Source organism: Trichechus manatus, unplaced genomic scaffold (genome assembly GCF_000243295.1).
Source record: "Trichechus manatus latirostris isolate Lorelei unplaced genomic scaffold, TriManLat1.0 scaffold00050, whole genome shotgun sequence".
In the NCBI taxonomy this organism is placed as follows: Eukaryota; Metazoa; Chordata; class Mammalia; order Sirenia; family Trichechidae; genus Trichechus; species Trichechus manatus.
In genome coordinates this window covers 16788465-16795716 of record NW_004443986.1, presented here as the reverse complement: position 1 = coordinate 16795716, position 7252 = coordinate 16788465, and the positions used below count along the sequence as shown (strand labels likewise).

At 45.0% G+C, this 7252-nt stretch overlaps 1 protein-coding gene across 1 annotated transcript in view; it reads left to right on the top strand.

Annotated features, from left to right (window-relative positions):
* The first annotated feature begins 226 nt into the window (after window positions 1-226).
* The window catches only part of SCRN1 (secernin 1), a 68643-nt gene continuing 61617 nt past the window's right edge, over window positions 227-7252 (top strand). Inside the window, exon 1 of the mRNA XM_023732363.1 lies at window positions 227-321. The gene's annotated coding sequence lies outside the window, so the exon portion shown is untranslated. The remainder of the gene's footprint in view (window positions 322-7252) is intronic.

The window sequence follows — 7252 nt, the reverse complement described above, 5'->3', positions numbered from 1 at the left end:
CTCCCTTCCCAGGCCGAGCGTGGCGCTGCGGCCCCACCTCGGCCCAGACGCGGCGGGTGGGGAGCTGCCGGGGGCCGGCGCTGGGGAGGAGGGAAGGGGGTGGGCCGGCGGTCACGTGAGCCGGGCCAGCTGTTAGCGCGGGGCGGCGGGGCGCGGGCGCGGGGTGTCTGGGGTGGGGGAAGTGCCGACGGCCGCCTCCGCCACTGCAGCTGCAGCTTCTGATGCGGGCGCAGTGATCGCGGCGGCGGCAGCACCCGCGGCGGCGGCAGCACCCGCAGCATCCGCACCGCAGAGCCGAGCCTGGAGCCCGCCACCCGGCAGGTGAGACGCGGGCCCCGACTCTGGAGTGCAGGGCGTTTGCAGCCGCCGCTGCCCTGGCGGGTTTGCACCTCTTTCCTCCATGGCCGTCCCCCATTCCTAGTCGCCCCCTGCTTTCCCTCCGACCCCGCGGGTAGCACTCCCCGGGGCCGAATCCCTGCGGGTGCCGGCTCGGGCGGACTGGGGCCTCCGGGGGCTCTGGGGAGAGGCGGCCTCGGGATGCTGGGGTGGGGTGATCGGGGGGTTGGCACCGCGAGCACCGGAGAGGGTCGCCCCACCTGGGGCGCGGGCACTGCAGCAAGGTTCGAACCTGGCCCCCGCCCTCCAAACCCCAACCTTATTCCCTACAACTCTTAGAACACCCCAAGCTGCTTTTCCTGGGTTTGCTTTTCCTGGCAGCCAAGTTGCTGCCTGGCTGGGGCGTGTGCCTGGGCGCTTGCCACCCGCCATCCCTCGGGCCGCTCTGCACCTCGCCTGCTCCCGCGGTTCAGGGCTCGCTCCGGCGCAGCGCAGTGAGGGAGCCGGCCTGGCACCCTCCCCGGAGGTAACGCACCTGCCCCGGTCGCTCGCCGCGAACATGGCTGCTCTTGGCCCGGCCGGGCGCCGGGCGTTCACCCCGTCCGCGACCGCCGAATGGGGCCCCGGGCCTGCCCTTCTCTTCTGGACGAACGCAGGGGCTGTTGCTCGGGTCTTACGGGCTGCGGGTCTTGACCCATCTTCCTGCGTACCGCACCTGGGGCGGTTCTTCGCGGGGTCAGGGTTTGTGAACGCGATGGCGCCGGGGCACTTGTAGGTAAAAGGCATTCGTATCTTTCTGAAATGCCTGCCCACCTCAGTTTCTCTTTGCCGGGCGCAGTTCGCTGGGCTGTCGGGGCGCCAGTTATTTGGCTACATCACCTGTGAGAAATCAGCGACATCATTTATGAGATCTGAGGAGAGTGTGATCTGCGAAGCATGAGAGACGCTTGAACATTAGAGAATTGTGAAGAGCTCGGGCTTAGGGATAAATATGTCCATTAACTCATGTGCGTGGAGATGTCATTTGCCCTGACTCAAAGCTCGCTTGGTAGGGTTCTGTTAAACAATATGGCCTTTCGGGATTTTCTCTTTAATTCTGGCTTGCAGTCTTGTGTCCAGCTTTCGGCTGGTGGTGGTAGTGGTGATCGTGGTGGTTGTGTGTGTGTTTGGGGGGGGCGGGGAGCTACTGTGTTCCAGGCCTGGCTAGAAGACGCATCAGTTGCAGAGGAAACCTACGTTAATTCAAAATGGCAGCATGAAAAATCAGGCAAGGAGGAAGCAGCACAGACTACAACCAACATCAGCTGTCCTCTGACTTAAGCCTTGGTGAGGGGATCAGCAGGAGAGAAGGCTGTCCTGGGCGTTCCTACCACCAGCACTAAGGGGTAGGGAGTAATTCTTGTAGCAGGCTAGATTTTAGGGTGCTGCAGGATCCTGGGGCTGTTAACTGGAAAGTTCAGGAGCTGTACTTATTTTCTCTAACTTATCAAAAGCTGATGCAGAGACCTCTGGGGTTTTGATCTAATTTTCTCCAGGCTCAACCAAAGTTGATGTGACTGATGTAATCTGTTTGATGCATAATTTCAGTATTGTTTTGTACCTACAAGTGGCTCTTAAAAGAGATGAGTGTATAGTGTAAATATTCAAAAAGAGTACACATACCAAATACCAGGTTTTCAGAGCCAGTTTCATTCGAAGAACTGAATTAGCACGATGAGCAAGCACCCAGGCACCAGAGAAGGCAAATTCTTGAAAGGTGATTCATTTAGGGATTTTTTTTTTTTTTAACAGATTTTCTTTTCCTTTTCACTGCTGTGCTGCCAGCCATCTTCTCATTTAGGAAAGGGAGGATACATGAGGAAACGAGTGCTTTGGGGATAATGGAATCAAGGAAGATTAACGCAAAGGTCAGGAGTGACAGAGCTGGAAGCAGCCCGAGAGAGCGTTGCTGGCATCCTTGTTTTTACAGCCCGGGAGGCTGAAGCCAGTGAGGTGAATGGACCACCCAAGGTCATAGATCAGCTGGCTGGCAACTGGCAGTGAGGACTGAAATCCAGTTCAGTGTTCTACATGCCATCTTTCAAAGCTTGAGGGGGAAAGGCAAACCTGTCATTATTAGGATGGCATACACTTTGAGCAACATGGAACCAAACTAACATGAATTAAAAAATCTATTGGTAGTTAAAATCAGTGACTACGCCTTAGTTTTCTAATTCTAGCCCATTTAACTGCTTAAGTTTTGGCCACCTGATTGTTCACATTCTCTAGTGACTGGAAACCTGTAGTCATCGAGTCGATTTCAGCTGGTGACAGCCCCATGTACAGAACTGTGCCCCATGGAGTTTTTAATGGCTGGTTTTTCGCAAGTAGATCACCACGGTTTTCTTCCGAGGTGCCTCAGGGTGGGTTCGAGCTGCCAACCTTTTGGTTAGTAGTCCAGTGTATAAGTGTTTGTGCCACTCAGGGACATGGTGACTAGACTGCTTCTGTATTTAAGACAAAAACCCATAATTTTAGCCAAAATCTTTGAGGCAAGGATTGAATTCTTTGATTAAAAACAAAAAAAGTTGCTTGTACTTGTGCAAAACTATTAGGACAGTTACTTTTTCAGTAAACCAGAAAGGGACATATACTCATTGCTATCAAGTTGCTTCTGACTCATAGCGACCCTATAGGACAGGTTAGAATTGCCCTCATAGGATTTCCAAGAAGCAGCTGGAGGTTTCGAACTGCAGAGCAACCAGGGCTCCAAAAGGGCATGTGATAGCTTTTTTAATGTATCTGAGTTTAAGTAAAAGTAAATAACAAGCCTAATTTTAAAATAACTTTGAAGCAGCACCGAAGACGGGATTCTTCTGTAATTTGAATTTGAATTCTTCTCTGAGGCATGTTCCAGTGACCCCAGAGCTACTAAAACTTGTTAAAAACCAAACCATTGAGTTGATTTAGACTCATGGCAACCCTGTAGGACAGAATAGAACTGCCCCATGGGGTTTCTGAGGAGTGGCTGGTGGATTCAGACTGCTGATGTTTTGGTTAGCAGCCAAGCTCTTAACCACTATGCTGTCAGGGCTCCCCAGAGCTACTAAAGCTGAACTAAAATTTGTGCTTGGGTTAGTGTTTGTGCAGAGGTGGTGAAGGTATGAAAAATATTTCTTTCGGGTGGTCTGTGCCTTCACAGCTCACGATCCACAGAGGGAGAAGGTGAATAGAACACAGGAACAGGGAGAATATTTTGAGACAGTGGAGTAGGTGGGAGCTAGGTATGGGTAGATGGATAGGTATGTTGGAGTCAAGACAGATGCTGATAGTACATGTGCCATTCTTAAAAACATAACTTGTATTAGAGCATGAATGTGAAGACATAGCAAAGATATTTAAAATAACAACTTTTAATATAAGAACCTCACAATTTACAGTTGTTGTAGAATAAGAAAAAATACTGATTAGCAAGAGTTATTTTAAAAAAAATCACCCGTAATTCCTCCCATACCCCCATCCAGCAGTAATCAATCATTATGAAAGTCTGAGATCATTTTCACTGAAGTGAGCATCTAGGTCTGTGCTGACTCCCTGGGTGTTGGAAACGCTTAAGCGCTTGACTACTAGCCAAAAGGTTGTGGTTCAAACCCACCCAGAGATGCCTCTGAGTACAGCGCTAGCCATCTGCTTCCGAAATGTCACAGCCTTGAATACCGTATGGCGCAGTTCTACTGTGCACACGTGGGGTCACCATAAGTCAGAATTGACTCGATGGCAACTAATAGCTGCAGCCACGTGTAGCTATTCAGCCCTTGAAAGATGGCTATTCTGAATTGAGATGTACCGTAAGTATAAAATACACACCAAATTTTGAAGATTTAATATGAAAAATATCTCATTAATAATTTTTATATTGATTATGTTTGAAATAAAATTTTGGATATACTGGGTTAAATAAGGAGCCCTAGTGGCGCAGTGGTTAAAACGCTCATTTGCTAACCAAAAGATCGGAGGCTTGAACCCACCAGCCACTCAGCAGGAGAGTAGTGGCAGTCTGCTTCCATAAAGATTACAGTCTTGGAAACCCTATGGGGCAGTTCTGCTCTGTCGTATAGGATTACTATGAGCCAGAATCGACTTGACAGCAGTGGGTTGGGTTTGGGTTAAATGAAATATATTATTAAAAATAGTTTCTCCAGTTTTTTTAAACCTTTTTAAACGTGGCTACTAGCAAATTTAAAATTACATATGTGGCTGGCATTTGACTTGCATTATATTTCTGTTGGACAGCACTGGTCTGGGTCATTAAAAAGTGGAGGTTGGTTGAGGAGTTTGAAGCTGTTTGTAGGACTGGGCATGTAAGGAGAGAGAAGCCTGAAAGCAAACTGGAGGTGGGATGGGATGGATATACAAGGACTGCAAGGGGTGAGTGATCAGGGCCACTTTGTAGATGGCGAAGGTGAGTAGGTAGTAGGCTGCGACTGCTTGGTTATGAGACTTTATGAAGCAGAAAAAAACATTTCATGTGGGGATGCAGGATTCAGAGTCAGCAGAATCGAGGTGAGCAGAGGTTATGGTGGTGGTATAGTAACAAGATGGTGAACGGGCAGTGCTGGTATAACTGCTCAGTATATGGGAGAGTAATTGTTAACTCCCTCCAAATTCTGATACGTTTTCACATTATCAAGATGAGACAAATGCCTCCCAATTCAAAGAAAGGGCCCGGGTTGCGAGTTAGGGGACCTGGATTCTGGCTCCGATTCTACTTCTAATGAGGAGTGTGGTCTTAAGTAAGCCACTTATCAAGTCATTTTTCAGTCTCCTCTGTAAAATGGGATGAACAAGAGCTGTCTACCAGTTTCACTAGGTGGTTTCCATATGGTGGATTAAAAAACCCAGGAGATTATTATAGTTTATATTCATTTATTAAAATGCTACACACATAGATAACTTTGACTTGTATATTTGTGCATAAGAGAAGTATCCAACCAACCAACCAAACACCAAAAAACCAAACCAAAACAAAACCCAGAAAATCGACTTTCCTCTGGTTCTGCCAGTAGAAATGCTGTTACTGATTCCATAGAAGCGGACTTCATTTCAGTTTTATACTGGCCTTTAGTAAACCTCTCGCTGTCCTGAACATCTGAATGGTGGCCACATTCAAGGATGCATCAGCACACATTTTTCTCATGTGTGAAGGCAGCACAGCATGTTCATAAAAGGTATGGACATTTTTATTTAAAGGACCTTTACATTTAGTTCACTATGCCCCTAGCTTAGGATTTTCCCCTACAGGTAGAAAAAATTACATATTCGTCAAAGTATGCACAAAGTATATAAACCTCCCTATTTCCTTTCCTCTCTCCCTACCTTTTGTTACCTGAGGGTTGATGATAGCAATAAATCAGTATATAGACATAAAGCTTCAAGCACAGTGCTTAACAGCTCACTTTTTCCTTTGATCCCGGTGGGTTGGATATCAGTTAAGGAGATTTAAAAAAACTAAAAATAATTGAATAAAGTAATTTAAATTGTGAATTGATTGATATCTTCAAAGAGTCTAATTTTATCTTTAAAAAGCGACTAAGTAACACATACCACTTTAAATTTGTTAGATTTGGCTAAATTACCCAAAGTTCTTCTTCCTCATACGCATACCAAGATTGGATATTATCAAACTTAAATATTTGTTAACCTTGTGTCTTTAAGTGATACCTTATTTGACTTTGTAGTTCTTTAATTATGAGTGATTTTGAGAAATTAAAAAAATATTTTGCTGAGTATTTTGGCTATTTGTTTTTCTTTGAACTGGTGTTTATATACTTTTGTTTATATACTTTGCACATTTTTCTGTTGGGCTGGTTATCTTTTTATTGATATGTAACAGCTATTTGTATATTAAGGAAATTATCCTTTTCAACTTGTGTTGCAAACATATTTCTTAGTTTTTTCATTTTTATATTTTTGCCCCACAAGAAGTTTTAAACTATTTTATAATTAAATCTATCAATATTTTCCTTTGTTGTTTATGGTATGTATTTATTCTGACCTGCTTAGATAGTCTTTCCCTTCTCTGGTATTATTTTTTAAAAAATTTACCTATATGTTTCTCTTGCATTTTTATGGTTTCATTTTGTAAACATTAAAATTTTTGAGTTGAAATAATTTATTTTGGATTAGGAGTGATTTGGAGAGCCGGACAGGTTTTATTTTTCTTTCCCCATCCCAAATTATCAATTATCCCAATACCATTTATTGTCTAATACATCTTTTCACCTTGATTTCAAATTCAGCCTTTATCATATACTAATTTCCTACATTATATAGCATTGTAGATTGCATTGTGCCCCCCCAAAAGTTATGTTGAAGTCCTAACCCATGTACTTGTATACATGATACTGTTTGGAAATTGGGGCTTTCTTTTGTTATGTTAATGAAGTCCTACCAGAGTAGAATGAGTCCTAAACCTAATCCCTTTTGAGTGGTCTCTTATAAAAAGAGCAAAGTAGACATAGACACACGGGGGAAGAGACCATGCGAGGAACCATCTACCAACCAAGGAATGCCAAGGAATGGCTGGGGCTACTGAAAAGAAGGGACCCTTCCCTAGCCGATGTTCTGATTTGGACTTCTAGCCTCCGAAACTGTGAGAAAATAACTTTCTGTTCTTTAAAGCCACCCATTTTTTAATACTTTAAAGAAGTCTTTCGCAGCAGATTTGCTCAGTGCAATACGTTGTTTGCTTTCTTGACTGCTGCTTCCGTTGGCTTTGATTGTGGATCCAAGTAAAATGAAATCCTTGACAACTTCGTATTTTTTCTGCTTATCATAATGTTGCTTATTGGTCCAGTTGTGAGGATTTTTGTTTTCTTTTTGTTGAGGCATAATCCATACTGAAGGCTGTAGTCTTTGATCTTCATCAGTAAGTGCT